This window comes from Delphinapterus leucas, chromosome 1, assembly GCF_059928025.1.
Source record: "Delphinapterus leucas isolate spDelLeu-1000000601 "Yukka" chromosome 1, BTC_Dleu_Yukka2, whole genome shotgun sequence".
Classification (NCBI taxonomy): Eukaryota; Metazoa; Chordata; class Mammalia; order Artiodactyla; family Monodontidae; genus Delphinapterus; species Delphinapterus leucas.
The window spans coordinates 107,441,215-107,456,253 of NC_143129.1; the positions used below are offsets into that span (position 1 = coordinate 107,441,215).

Below are 15,039 nucleotides of genomic sequence, written 5' to 3' on the forward strand. Positions count from 1 at the left end.
CAACATCTTCTGTGCTTTTAACTTTTTGTGCTAGTCACTGTGTACTTTAATGCATTTTCAAAATTAATCTTCACAATGACTCTATGAGGTAGATAATAGTATCTTCCCTATTTTACAGATGAGGAAACTGGGCTTAGAGAGGTTAGCACCTTGCAGAAGTTACGAGGTCATGAGTGACAGAGCTGGAACTTGAATCCCACCCTGGCCTGCAGCTTGAGCCCCCACCTCTGCTATGTCCACTGCCCTTGTACATGTAAACTGCCCATGAAGACTGACATCGAGGCCAAATTAGACTGAACACAGAGGCACCACCATGTCCGGGAAAGTCAGAAGCTTAAATTGCTAACTCTGAAGGTGAGGACAACTTCCACTGAATTTATTGAAAATAATGAAATCTAGTTCTCTAACAACTTAAGGGACAATGTCAGTATTAAAATTTGGTTGTTTTGTCTCTCTTTTTTAAGCAGGTGACATGAAGGGAATTCCATTTGGAGAACAAGGACTATTATGTCTATTGAGTGTCTACTTTGTGCTGCTAGGTGCTAGGAATAGAGAAATTAACAAAACTGGTTCCAACATCAAAACATATAAACATGGACAGTAAGAGAATGAATCTGTGACACTGGGCAAATGATTGTTTTGCCTCTTAACATTGCATTTACTATGAATACCTAGTCAATCTCCTTAGAAAATAGTTCACGATGGACCCCTCTTTGTTTAAACTGCTAAAGTGAGTTCTTTCCTACCATTTGTGAGGTATTCATGAATAACACCATCAAATGACAGTATAAGAATGCAAATATTTTGTTCCTTTAAAGGTTTATTTGCAAGTTTTCTGAGTGAACTATAGGATTAATTTTCTCCTGGAAAGCTTTCCCACATTTATGTAACTCTCTCCTCCCATCTTGCCAGGTAGAGCAGCCTTGAGGTAAAATCAAGCTCAAAAATAAACTTTTCCTTAGGCAGGATCCACACTCCACTGCCGGTGAAACAGAATTCTAGAAGCTGAGAGCCAAAGTAGTAGAACTAACCATGTAGAACAGCTGATCCCATTTCTTTTTTTTTTTTTTTTTTTTTCCCAGTACGCAGGCCTCTCACTGTTGTGGCCTCTCTCGTTGCGGAGCACAGGCTCCGGACACGCAGGCTCAGCGGCCATGGCTTACGGGCTCAGCCGCTCCGCGGCATGTGGGATCTTCCCGGACCGGGGCACGAACCCGTGTCCCCTGCATCAGCAGGCGGACTCTCAACAACTGTGCCACCAGGGAAGCCCCCCATCTCTTCTTTAGAAAATGGAATTACTGATACTCTGAGAAGCTAAGTGGCTTGCCTGTTGTCAGAAAAAAATAGCCAACAAATCCAAGATTTAAACCCAGGCCATCTTTTTTTCTACAACCCTATAGTTCACATCAAGTTCAATCCTATGGTCAGAAAAGCCCCTGGTGTCAGCTCTGACCCATCACTTTGCACAGTACTGGGAGCAGGCAGATTCTTAGTGAAAGTTGGTTGAGTAAATACAGGTGAGGGGACTCCCAGGTTCTGGTCTAATCTCAGCTGCCTCCCCATTAGCCCTCTCCTGTGCTGCATCTCCCCTACTTTCTTGGACTAAATTACTCAACAATGTTAATACCATCTTGCCTGAGCAGCCATAGCAAGGACAGCATCCAAAGAGATACATATATCACCTGGGCAGAGGTGGAGACCACTCAGAGCTATTTAACCAGCTCATTTACAAGGATATATTGACCCCTAGACATGCCACACAGATGCTGAAACAAGAATTTTTCAGTAGTAGGGGTTGGTGGCAAATCCAGGGCATAGAAGATAGAGAGAAGTGAAAGAGAATTGGACCAAAGCACCCAAGAATGCAGAAGCTGGAGAAAATTGGTGACTTAACGGACTTGGTCACACAGCTGGTTGGTACCAGAGTGGGGATCTGAACTCTGGCATTAATATTAGTCTGGGGGCTTCCCTGGGGCTTCCCTGGTGGTGCAGTTGTTGGGGGACTGCCTGCCGATGCAGGGGACCAGGGTTCGTGCCCCAGTGGGCACGTGAGCCATGGCCACTGAGCCTGCACGTCTGGAGCCTGTGCTCCACAACGGGGGAGGCCACAGCAGTGAGAGGCCCTTGTACCGCAAAAAAAAAAAATTAGTCTGGCAGCTTCACATGCTGCTGTTCTCCCAATAGACCAGAAGCCATAGTGCCTAGTTTGCAAAGTGCTTACTGAGGGGTAAAGGATGGTACAGAAGTATAAAGGGCAAGGGACAAAAGAAGATGCATATAATCAGTGAAAATGTTTATGGAGTGTTGGACCCTTGTTGCGGACTAAACTGTGTCCCTCCCAAATTCATATGTTGAAGCCCTAATCCTCAGTGTGACTGTATTTGGAGACAAGGCCTTTAGAAAGATAATTAAGGTTAAATGAGGTCATCAGTATGGGGCCCTAATCAAACAGGAACGGTGTCCTTATAAGAAGAGGAAGACACAACTGGAGCACGTGTACACAAAGGAAAGGCCGTGTGAGGACACAGCAAGAAGGTGGCCATCTGTAAGCCAAGGAGAGAGGCCTCAGGAGAAGCTAGACCTGCTGGCACCTTGATCTTGGACTTCAAACTTCCAGAGCTGTGAGAAAACAAATTTCTGTTGTTTAAGCCACCTAGTCTGTGGCAGCTTGTTATGGCAGCCCGAGCAAACTAATACAGCAAAGATGAACAACAGTGAGGGACTTCTGTGGACAAATTCTATTTCTGTCTCCTTCTGCTCCAGGCTTGCCTAGGCCCGTGGAGGAGATGGGGAACTGACACATGTAACTGAACCTTAAGCAGGTATTTTCAAGTTAATCAGGTCCATGCTGAAACAAACAAGTAAAAAGACATAAGTAATGATTCATCAGTAGAAAGCCATGCACAATTTACCTTTTTTCTGTGGCTTATCTGTTTGAACATACTTTAATTGCCTTGTCTCCTTGGTAGTTTTACAAGAACAAATATTTGTCTCAGAAAACTCATTTCTTGAAAACTTAGAACAAATCTAAACTATTTGGGGCTTTAGATCATCAATGTTTAGAAAATAATAGTTTATGTCAAGAAAAGGATGGATTCCATTGGAAGAATCTGTAGGAGATGTCAGCAAAAATGGCAGAGAAAAGACCTCTGTAATAATCTTTTCTATAAAAGCAATGAGAACACTGGCAAAAAATTGTCAGAGTCAACTTTTTTCAGAACTCCGGAAATTAATCAAAGACTTGTGGCAATCTGAGAAGAGTTTATTCAAGAAAAAGGCTGAATCTCAGAAAGAGCAGCAAGCTTTGTGACATTTTAACTTGCTCTGTTTCCCCTCCCCAACTCAACGGTAGCTTGATAATCAACAGCCCACAAGCACAGTGGCAACCACTGGAGGGGGCAGAATGGGGCTGGAACTCCTTCAAAGCTCTATTCCCGGAGAACTGTTATTATTTGATCTATCTGGAGGTTCTTGGAAGACCCCACTCACAAAGCTGTCTTTATTTAAATTGACTTGGAGCTTATTCATTATGAAAAGCCTTTCCCCAGAGGCATTAGTTGAAAACATTATAGCTGTCTAAGGTGGCAAATAACATTTGGGTCAAACAGTAGACTAACCAAATAGCTTAAAAGAAAAATCTGGGGAATGAGATGTTTGAAAAGCTCTGGCATGTTCCTGGGAACCTAGAATGTTACATGCATGCCCCAGGCTGTGCACATGCTCAGAAAACACCCAAGAAGGCCCAGGCTGACCTTGAGGCTCTGCACAAGCAGGAAGTGAAGGCTAAGACAGAGTTGGAATCTTCCTGTTTGAATGTTGAAGGTGTGCCCCAGAGACTCACACAGAGCTCCTCAGCAAAGACTGTGAGACATACCGGTCCCAAGAATTTAATCACGTTTCTGTTCAATCATTAACTGACCATGAAGTTAAATGACCAGAAACTTTAGTAGCCACACAAAACAAAGTATACAGAATTAAACTACAGAATTATTTCAGAAAAGTCACTAAACAAATCAGCAACAACAATAAATGCTGAGAGGGGAGAGAATGATTTCTAGTTATCACATTATATTTTTTAATGTCCAATTAATGTCCAATTTTCAACATAAAAATTATGAAACATGCAAAGAAACAAGAAAATATGGCCATACTTGGGGGGAAAAAAAATAGTCAATAGAGACTGTCCCTGAGGAAGCCCAGATGCTGGACTTACTGGACAAAGGCTTTAAATCAGCTATTTTAAATATGTTCAAAGAACTAAAACATAACTACATAATAAATATAAAAGACAGTATAACTGTGTTTTTTGTTTTTAACTATTTTTTCCTATTTGACATAAAAGACAACTGCATAAAACAATAACTATAAATTTGTGTCTACAGGCATACCATGTATAAAGATGTGATTTGTATGATAACAGCAAAGGAGGTGGAAGAGAATGGAGCTATATAGGAGTAAATTTTTGTATACTTTTAAGATTAAGTTGTTATTAATTCGAACTAGATTGTTATAAGTTAAGATGACAATTGTAACCCCCAAGTCAACCATTAAGAAAATAACTTTTGAAAAATCTGTGGTACAGATGATTAAATCCAGCAAAGCCTCACTAGTATATACAAAACAGTGGTAAAATCGGTATGAATTAGTGAAATCACTAAAGAAAGGAAATTCTTCATTGAGGACATCATTTTATTCATTTCTCAATACACAGTAACTAGAAGAGCATACAAGGTATTCTTTCATTCACTTTAGACTGAGGGTCTTTGATGTGTCAGGTACCATTTGATGCTGCAAAATAGAGGCTTAGCTGAATCTGTATTAATGAAGGGCTTCTTCATGGACCCACAACTTCTAGCAAGTTGTCTATTTCTGTTCTTTTAATTTCCTAATGGCTCGGGTCTCCCTTGATAGTCTCTCTCATTAACCATCTTCAGATCTAATCTAATCTATTTATTCACTCAGCAAATATGTGTTGAGCTCCTGCTATGTGCCATCCATCGGCGATAACAGTGGTGAACAAGGCACATGGAGTTCTTGCCCTCCGGGCCTCAGGGAACTTGCGTGTACTGTCATGTTGTGCAGTATGTATAATGTAACAGCAGCAGGTGAATGTGCTAGGAAGAAAAACAAAACCCAGGTATAGGGAGGGGGTGCTTTTAGATAAGCTGATCAGGAAAGAAGGTGACATATGAACAGAGACCTTAATGAAAAGATCTGGAGAAGGAGAGTTTTAGGAAGAGGGAACGACTGCAAAAGCTGAGGCGGAAATGAGCTATGCCTGTGAGGATTAGGAAGGAGGTGGGTGTGAGTGGAGTCTCTTCTTTCGACACGTATCTTGGATTCAACCTGCCCTCTGTGCCTTCTACCGCAACCCAGTCCTTAGCTGTAGCATCACATCTAAGTCACTTTGAAAATCTTTTCATTGTTCTTGCCCCAAGCCTGTGTCCCACATAATTCATCCTAAACTCCACTACCAGAAAATTTTCCAGAACACTTTCCTCTTGTCACCTCACAGTCAAGGAGTCCCAGTGACCTCCTACAGCAGCCGAGCCCTCAGCTCCTCCACAGCATTTACTGGTTTACAACTATGCTGGACACTTTTCTAGGCACCATGGTGACACCAATGCACCATGAAGACCAGCTTCTTGCTCTCATAGGGCTTAACGTTTCCAAAGGATAAGGCAGACACTAGACAAATACAAGATAATTTCGGATGTGAGTAAGTGCCAAGAAGAAAACAGAGAAATGGTGACAGAGGGGGTGACCTGAGGAGGTCTGAGGTGGTCTGGAAAATCTGGTCTGTTCCAAGAGTGGGAAGATCAGGTGCCTAGGCCCTAACATGGGGCTCTGCAGGGGCTGACCTCAACGCCACCTCCTTGGGGAAGTGTCCCCAGTACACCAGGGAAACGAGCCACCTCTCCTCTGAGTGACTAAAGCAGCGTCCATTCTTCTGTCCAGTGACTCTCAGATGGACAAGTATGTCTCCCTTCTGTAGACCACAAGTCCATCGAGCAAAAGAACCCTACCTAATTCTTACCAGGCCACAGGGAGTACTATGAGCCACTGATGACCACCTGGGGAACTGAACCGAATCAGGCCCAGTGTCCTAATCTGGCAGGTGGAGTCACGGAGTGTCGAGGTCTAATCCAACATTAATTCACATTCCCAGCCCTTGTTAGGCCAGTATCCTGTCTGCTCCTGCCCTCTCCGGGGAAAACTTGGCAAAGTTTACAGATTTTAACAAATCAATATTACGTGAATATAAATTTCTGGAACACAAGTTATTGTTTGCCTAGTTAGATAATTCTCTCAAGAATGAACATGCTTTACCTGCTGAATTGATTGAGTCAACTCTTTCAAAAATCGTTTAAACTTTTGAAATTGATATTGACAACAGTGACTTGTGGACAATGCTTTATCTTGACTTAGTAGTTTTGTTTAAAGATGTTTACTGAAAGACTATCACTGATCTATTCATTGAATTAATATTATTAATAATATTATTTTTAAGCACTTCTATGTGTTAGGTATGGTACCTATTCCTGGGTATACAAGAGGGAATAAAATATACACATTCTGTTGCCCCTATAGAGTTTACAATCTTGTCAGGAATACAGGTTAGGAAACAAGAAAAGAGACAAATAAATGTATAATTATGGCTTGTGATGCATACTATTAAAGAAACAAACAGAATACAGGACAGAGAATAACAGGGAGAATTTTGCATAGTGTGGTCAGGGAACACCTTACCTTTAAACGTTCACTCAGCTGTGCAGAAAAAGAGATGGATCTCACAGCTTTTATTAAATTCTAAATAATTTTCTTAATCCTGACAGGTAGTTTCCAATGTCCTGTGGCCATTCTACTTTTATACATTCTTTTTAAAAAGATGCTTTAGCTTTGCCCTACAACTAATCACCACTCACTGTGTGTTTATAGTATGTTATCATTATAAAGTAAGAATACTCACCAAGGAGATGATGCTCCGTTCTTCATGTCCCTGAAGCATGTTCTTTACCATTCATTTAAGCTGCATAGAGAGACAGTGTGTTTCCTAATGACATCCATCCCTCTGAGTAGTTGTAAGCATGCAGACTGCTGAGGGCTCACGGTGGTCAAATCCCACAGCCATACAGAAGAAGCCCTTTAGGTCACACAAGTTCACCTGGTGAGAATATGGTGTCTGTGGAACATCTGGGGGACATTCAGGTTGGAGCTCCGTGACCACGTCAGTCCCATGGCCACGGGCTGCATTCCACCCTTGACCAGTGACTTCGCAGCCCTGTGCTATGGGTCCTGTGGGGACCACAGGAGAGTGCAGGGTAATTAGAGCAGATACTTCCTGACATCATGGAGTTAATACAAGAGGGTGCTTATGAGTCCAAGTAAATGGTTCCTTCTGAAGCAGCTCCCCTGATCTTCTCAGGAGGAGGAAAAGGAAACACAGGAGCATGAGAGGCACGAAGCAGCCATGGATAGCTGTGTCTGTGCACGCCCAGCCCAGACAGAAATTATTGTGAATTCCAGCAAGCAAAGAACAAATGTGGAGAATCCCTCCCTGCATTCCTGAAGGGAATGTGGAAATACTAAGAAAGAGAAGGACGCTCAGATAGTCACAGAACAGGACTTCTTTGACAGAGATTACTGAGCCGGTTTTATGCAATTTGAGGTGCTATTAGCAGGAGCTATAGGGTTGTTGGATGACTAGCAATTGGTGGTTCATCAAATAAAAACAAAGTGTTTCTAATCCAGGTCTGTAACAGGTGAGGAATGACAAGAAGCGCAATCAGGGAGTCGGGCAGAGACCCCTGCGTGGTGCTGAGTGACCCAGCTGTGCGGCCATTGCATTTCTCTTCAAATAAGGACCTTAGATATAAATCTGTCATTGGTATGAGAGCCTATAATTCCCATAAACATTCCTCACCAAGGTTGGATTCTTCCCTTTATTCATTCATCAAAATTAGTTGAGCACCTACTATGTGCCAGGTACTATTGCTGCTTTGTCTTCAGTGCCTCTCAAGGTAACAGAGGCAGTCTCTGCCCTCACAGAGCTCACATTCTAGTGGGGTGGGACGGGGAAGACAGAAAATAGACTAATAAGCAAGTGCTATGAAAAGCAATAAAGCAGGTAATAAGGGGGTGAGGGTGCAGGGTGATGAGAAGGGGGCCTTCAGAGAAACCCTTTTTAAGGGCTATTATATAGAGAGGTCAAGAAAGGCCCTTCTGATAAGTGACATTTGTATAGAAATTACAGGGTAAACCCTGGGAAGGTGTAGGGGAGAGGATTCCTGGCAGAACAGAAGCAAGCACAAAGTCCCTGGGTCAAGGCGTGTTCTTGGCACGGTCAAGGAACAGCAAGAAAGCCGTGCGGCTGAGCAAATGAGGGAGAGAATGGTAAGAAATGTGGTCGGAGATGTAGGCAGGGGCCGGATCATGTGCGGCCACAAAAAGCCTGGGATGGGAGCCGTGGTAAGGTTTTGAGCAGAGAAGTGATGATATCTAATTCAGATTTTAAAGGGGTCACTCTGGCTGTGTGTGCAAAACAGAGAGGAAGCAGGAATAGCCCAGGGAGGAGACAAAGGTGGTAGATCATTAACACGTTATTAACATGAGATTCTCCATCCATACCAGGAAGCCCAGGTCAAGGTGAGTTAAGAATGAGTTCCTGAGTCACATTTCAAAACTGTAGAATTTCAGTTAATCAGAAAGTCAGTGGGATGCAATAGTCTTATATAGTAGCCACTAGCCACATGTGTATACTGACAACTTGAAATACAGCTAGTCTGAATTGAGATGTTCTATGAGTATAAATCACACTGAGTTTCAAAGACCTGGTACCAAAAAAGAAAGAAAAGAAAAACCCCCAAACCAGAATGTGAAACATCTCATTAAAAATTTTATACTACACTAATTACATATTGAAGTGATAACGTTTTGAATATACTGGGTTAAATAAAACATACTCTTTTCTTTTTCTCTCCTCAGAATCTTTATTATATAATAGCAGGCATACCACATGTTAGCCTTTTATTAGATATTGTATTGTTATAGGGCCCAGTACCCTGTTAGCCCCAGAGTGTAAATGCTTGATCTTGGATTGAAAGGAAGGTCATGAGTGCCAAGCTGTTGGCAAGTTGCTCTCAGAATTATCAAGTTCGTCTTAATATGGTCATTCATAGACCTGCAACCTGTAGACAAGTTGCGATAAAAAGAATAATGGGCTTCTCTTCTCAAATGAGATAATTTAGCAAAGTAATGACAAAGGAAAGTAATCTCACTTATATTAGGACCACATTTTCCAAATAAAGTCAAAGCCTTTGGTTACAGGCTCTTCCTTTTTTTCCTGTTACCTCTGGCCCCAAGGCCGGCAAATCACTTTCCTGTGACAGAGTTCAGTCCTGAATATCCCCTGTTGTTGATGGATGTAAACATGACTTGCCTTAGGGCTCATGGAATCCAGATATTAGGACTAAAGTTTATCTCCTCAACGGGAGGAAGCAAGTCCTCCCCAGACTTGGAAATATCTACTCTGGAAATTAACTTCACCTATTTCTTTTTACTTTATAAAATGGAGCTACTAGAAATTTTAAAATTAAAATTTGTGGCTCACATTATATTTCTATTGGACATCACTGCTATTAGGAACTGAATTATACAAAGAAATCCTTTGTGATTTAAGACTTGAACATTTTTCTAAAATGTGTTGTCCATTTTCTGGTTTTAATAAACAAAGTTATGCAAAGTATAGCTAATGTAATTGGATTTAATTTAATTAATGGGGTGAGTGTGTCAGTGATTCTGTATCACCAAAGCTTTGTTCTAAATGTCTCTCAGTGGTCCCATTGTCCAGAAGATGGTAAAATGGCCCTTCCACACTGGCTTTGCCCTTGGAAGGGCGCCTGGCCTGGGGTCCTCAGCTTCACAGGCTCAAGACACAAACTTGATAGGTCTCCTGGCTGAGATCCTAGGGACACATTTCTCAAGAGTTTATATGAGAAGAGTGACTTTCCAGAAGGACAGGCTTTTCTGGGCCACTCTATCTGGCTTCTTGCTAATTTATCTTTTCACCTCCCAAAGGTATCTGTGTCATGGGTTGGGCCCCAGAGCCAGGTGGGGCAATGCAAGCTACAGTGCGGATCCACTGCACAGGGGCCAAGGGGTTCTAAAGACGAATGGCTTTACACAAGCGAGGCTGTGGCATGGGAATGGAGTGGGCAGACCTCGCAGAGACAGCCACTAATGTGAGATCACCTCAGTCTGCATCTCTCCCAATCCTACCATGACTTCCCAACATCTCATTTCCCAGGAGTGATCAAGCTCTAGAGGGACAAGGCAAACTGTTCAGGTTCTCTAGAGGTGGCCACACACACTCAGAAGACAACTTACCGATTTATAGGAAGAAACAAGTCGTCAGGAATCAGAATATTTGGGTCAGAGCATCACTTAGCTCTGCTCTCTGTGAGAGAGACTGCTCAGGAGAGCAAATCCATCAGTATTTGGAGGTTGCTTGGTAGGCAAAGGCTGAATAGGGGAGATAGAAGGTGTCCCGAACATTTGGAAAAGGGAGAAATGGGTACCCTCTGAAGGGTTAAACCGTAAAGCCAAATCAGTGGGTCAGAGAAGCGCCATTTCTATTGCTTAGCTTGGAGTAAATATTCAAGAAATATTTATGGTCTGCATGCGTGTCCAGTCTAAGCGTTAGTGAGACAGAATGATTCCCAGGGCAGAGCAAGATTTGACGGAAGTATTAACATACTTCATGGACTGAGATTCCTGTGTGTTACTGAATTCCACTGCCTTCCAGTATAGTCCTCAGCAGTGAGTACAAAGAATCACGTTCCAGTCTAAGATGACCAACTTGGAATCTGAGAGTCCAATCAGCTGACCACAGCCTCACACCTTGGACAGTTGTGTGGACTATAGGTGTAGAGAAGAGAAAGACACTAAGCTGAATGTTTACTTACCCAAAGACAGCTCTTGGATGTTTTTTAAATGTAAGTCTCTATTATCAGCATTTTAATGTGTAAAAATATAAAACCAGTGTTGTGGTTTATTCACACATGCTGTATGATCAGGCCACTCAAGATGGCTGTTCTCTTGTTCTCTGTACATCCTCTGCTCGACCACTGCCTGCTTCACTTATGCCCCACTCACATCACTGACCTTCCTGCATGCTGACCCCAGGCCCCAGCTACTGATTGGTTTTGTAATCAGTATTTCATATAACTTAAAAAAAATGTTTTATTATTTCTAAATTTATTTTATCTTTATTGAAGTATAGTTGATTTACAATGTTGTGTTAGCTTCAGGTGTACAGTATGTTCTAGCTTTAGATCAGAATTCTCCACTATGCTTATCAAAGGGGTGGTGAGGGGCACGCCCCTCTGCTGGTTTCCCTGGTAACTGATGAGCCAATCGGTCATCAATTCCCCCTATAACTGATAACCATCCCTTCCCCGAAGGCTACCTCCTGATCTGCCGCACACAATGGGGTGTCGCTCCAGGACCTTGCTTTCAGACGTGTAAACTCCCCCATCCTTTAAACCACTGATGTCTATGTCGCTGATCCTGGGCTCTTTCTTCTTGAAGCTGGGCAAGTACAAGCCTTGTAGGCCTGTGGGGTGAAGCCCAACACGTGAGTTCCAGAAATATTTATTGAACAACTGCTATGTTTCAAGCCCTGTTTTAAGTGCTAGGGACATATGTTAGTGGAAAAAACACACAGAGATATCTATTCTCAAGGAAGTTACAGTGCAGAAGGGTGCGTAGGAAAGAGATGATCGTCTTTTAAGATGTCTCTTAATACATGTAAGTTTTAAAAATTATGTAGTATTTTGGAAAGAGATAAGTGTTAGTTTAAATTTTTAAATGACAACAGAGTAGGGCAAGGAGAATCAAGGTCCTTGACGGACAGATTGCAGAACTTAAAAGGCTGGATTGAGTGCTGTCCAGCTTATTTCCATTTTGAGCCCAGGCCCAATGAGAGTAAACAGGTGACCACACATGTTCTTTAAGGCTAATTTGCAAAACCTGCAGACCAGGGAAGAAAGCTGAAAAGAGAAGCTAAGTATATTGATCACATCTATTCTAAATAAGGGCAATTTCCTGTGGGCCCTCATTGCATTCTCATTAGGAGCTGCTTTGGGACCAGTCCCCGCATACATGCTGCTTGTTGAACTACTGTTCAGAGTCAGAAGTACTTTGTCTCTGCTGCTATTTATCCATTTGCATTCTGACAGACCAGCAACTCCTCACACCTGTGGCCCACACTTTCCCACCTTCCCTTTTCAAAGGATAAGAAAGGGAAAGGCTCATTTCAGCCTCTGAAAAAGTCCCTTGACCACCTCCCATGGCTAAAGGCCCTCTTTGATGAGGGTTGAAGTTCTGTGCCTCTTAATCTCAGAACATCTCAGTCCTTATATCTGTGATAGCTCATTGATAAAGCTGTGCTCCAGATTCTTTCCTAACCATGCTTTTCAAATCTATGCAAATCAGCACTTAATCGTGTGGTCTGAGATAAAGGATTCCTCTTCTCCCACATTTCCCATTCATCTTCGTGGGTTTGCTTTTTAGAAGGTCATAATGTGAGCTGACTGGCTTACATTTTCCCTTTTAAGAAGTAAAAACAATGGCTAAAAATATTTCAGAGTTATTAAATAAAATTAAGTGAATGCTATAACTTGCCCATTCCCCCCAACAGCTGCAATTAGTTCCTTTCAGGGGAACTCAAAGCAAAAGCATAACCCTGACATGATGCTTTAGAGTTTGGTTCAAGTTTGATCAAACATATACTACCTCTCATAGTGGAAAACACCTGTCTAGTCCCTCAAGGTCAGACATTCAGGACCTGTATTTCTGTCAACACCATCCAATACTTATCAGACCTGAGCTCAGAGCTAAGCAATTCTGCATAGCTATGATGCATTCCTGATCACTTTCTGTTTATATCTACCCTGAGCCTAGCTCTGGGTGCACACAGGTGGTGCTACTACATCCTGGGAGCAGGACTGCCTCGCTGGGTCCATGGAGGAGGGGCAGCCGACCGTGGGCACACTAGCCAAAGTGGCGGCGGGGAGGGTGGTGAGGAATACCCCAGCTTCTCCCTTCCTCTTGCCCGCTGGTCTTCTACCAGTTCCTCCCAACGACTGAATTTAGCAGCTAGAAGGCAAGGGAGCCTGGGAAATATACGTCCCTACCTTAAAGGGCTGCACAGAGAAGGACCAATCTTGAATCTAAGCGCAAACATGCGCTGTGCAAAAATCAACAACGTGGTGGTAAATACGCTGCAAATATGGCAAGGGGCGGGTTGGGATGGGGGAAGGAGAGGCTGAAAGTTCTACTGTAGCCGCTGATTCGAGAGGAGTAGGTGGCACACAAAGCCTCTCTTCTTCTCATCCCTAGCAAAAGTGATTATCAAATACTTTAAAGCATTTTTAGGAAAGTGAGGAAGAGTGTCATAATGGGCTAAAATCCAGGAAGCATAAGCTCCAAGGAAGTATTAAAGAATAACGCATGCTTGGTGTGCAAAATAGAAGATTTAGAAGCAGAACAGAACTAACTGCTTGTGGATACAACTCATTATAATAAAGCTGGTCTAGAAGGTTGGAGACTAAAAGCAGCAGCTGACTGAGGAGGAGTTCCCAAATTAGGACAGAGTCAGCCCCGGCTCCACGGAGGCTGGAAGGATATACGTCAGGACCCCCACGTGTCTCGCTCCAGGATTGCAGAGGGCACTTCCCAGGCTGCCATTATGCAAGGCCTTCCCATCCCTGGGGTGAGTAACCATCATTTAGTCATTCATTCCACAGACATTTCTTGAACCCCTGCAATGTACCGGGCACTATCCTAAGCACTGCAGAGAAAAAAGCAGACAAATAGTAGGAACACCCCAAGCCTTAATGGGAGGCAGATCAATATAGTCCACCCTATATTGAGGGAGGGAGGGGTGTTCCTGGCAGGGTGTGGTCAGAGAGGACCCTCCATCCCTACTTCCTGGGTTACTCCTCATCCTGGTAGACACATTTATGGCAGTTAAACATGCAACAGGGGGCTTCCCTGGTGGCGCAGTGGCTGAGAGTCCGCCTGCCGATGCAGGGGACACGGGTTCGTGCCCCGGTCCGGGAAGATCCCACATGCCGCGGAACGGCTGTGCCCGTGAGCCATGGCCGCTGAGCCTGTGCGTCCGGAGCCTGTGCTCCGCAACGGGAGAGGCCACAGCTGTGAGAGGCCCGCGTACTGCAAAAACAAAAACAAAAACAAAACAAAACAAAAAACATGCAACAGGGACACATCTGTGTCATTAATAGAGATACTACTATAAAGAACAATATTTCCTCCTGGGTTCTAGTTTATTCAGTTTAATTCAACAGACGTTTATTGTGTGCCAATTCTACACCTGGAACTGGAGCTACGGAGACAAACATTTTCTTCAAAAAGCATTGCTCCTGCCCTCAGCAGAGTAGGAATGGCAAATCCATGCCGTTTCAGTCCAGAAACTGCTGCCAGACACCTGAGTCCTCTGCAGGTTCATGCAGAGGGTGGGAAGTGATCTCCCCACCAGCTCGGAGTGGTGGCGATACTGGCCAGTGCAACGTGAAGCTGACCTGTGCCGGTTCTGCAGCCCTCCGCTCACTACGTCTGAGGGCTGATTTTCAAGAAGGGAAAGCCTTTTTGACTTTGCCTCATAAAAAGAAGTCCAGCGCTTTCTTCGGCAGCACATACGGTAAAATTAGAGAGATACAGAGAAGATTAGCATGGCCACTATGTAAGAATAACGTGCAAATTCAAACAAAGCGTTTCATAGTTTTGTAAATAGGTGGAGCACAGAGGATTTTTAGGGCAGTGAAATACTCTGTATGATACCATAATAATGGATATATGGCATTATACACTTGTCCAATCCCATGGAATGTACAGCATCAGGAGAGCACTGTAATGTAAACTATGGACTCTGGGTGATAACGTCACTGTGGATTCACCTACCACAAAAAATGTCCACTCTGGTGGGGCATGTTGATCACAGTGGAGGCTGGGGGTGGG

General features: G+C 43.3%; 1 non-coding gene across 1 annotated transcript; it reads left to right on the forward strand.

Annotated features, from left to right (window-relative positions):
• Positions 1 to 14,698: 14,698 nt before the first annotated feature.
• Positions 14,699 to 14,807, forward strand: LOC115801901 (U6 spliceosomal RNA). The gene has a single exon (XR_004022258.1). It is a non-coding gene; the product is annotated as a U6 spliceosomal RNA (small nuclear RNA).
• Positions 14,808 to 15,039: the final 232 nt, after the last annotated feature.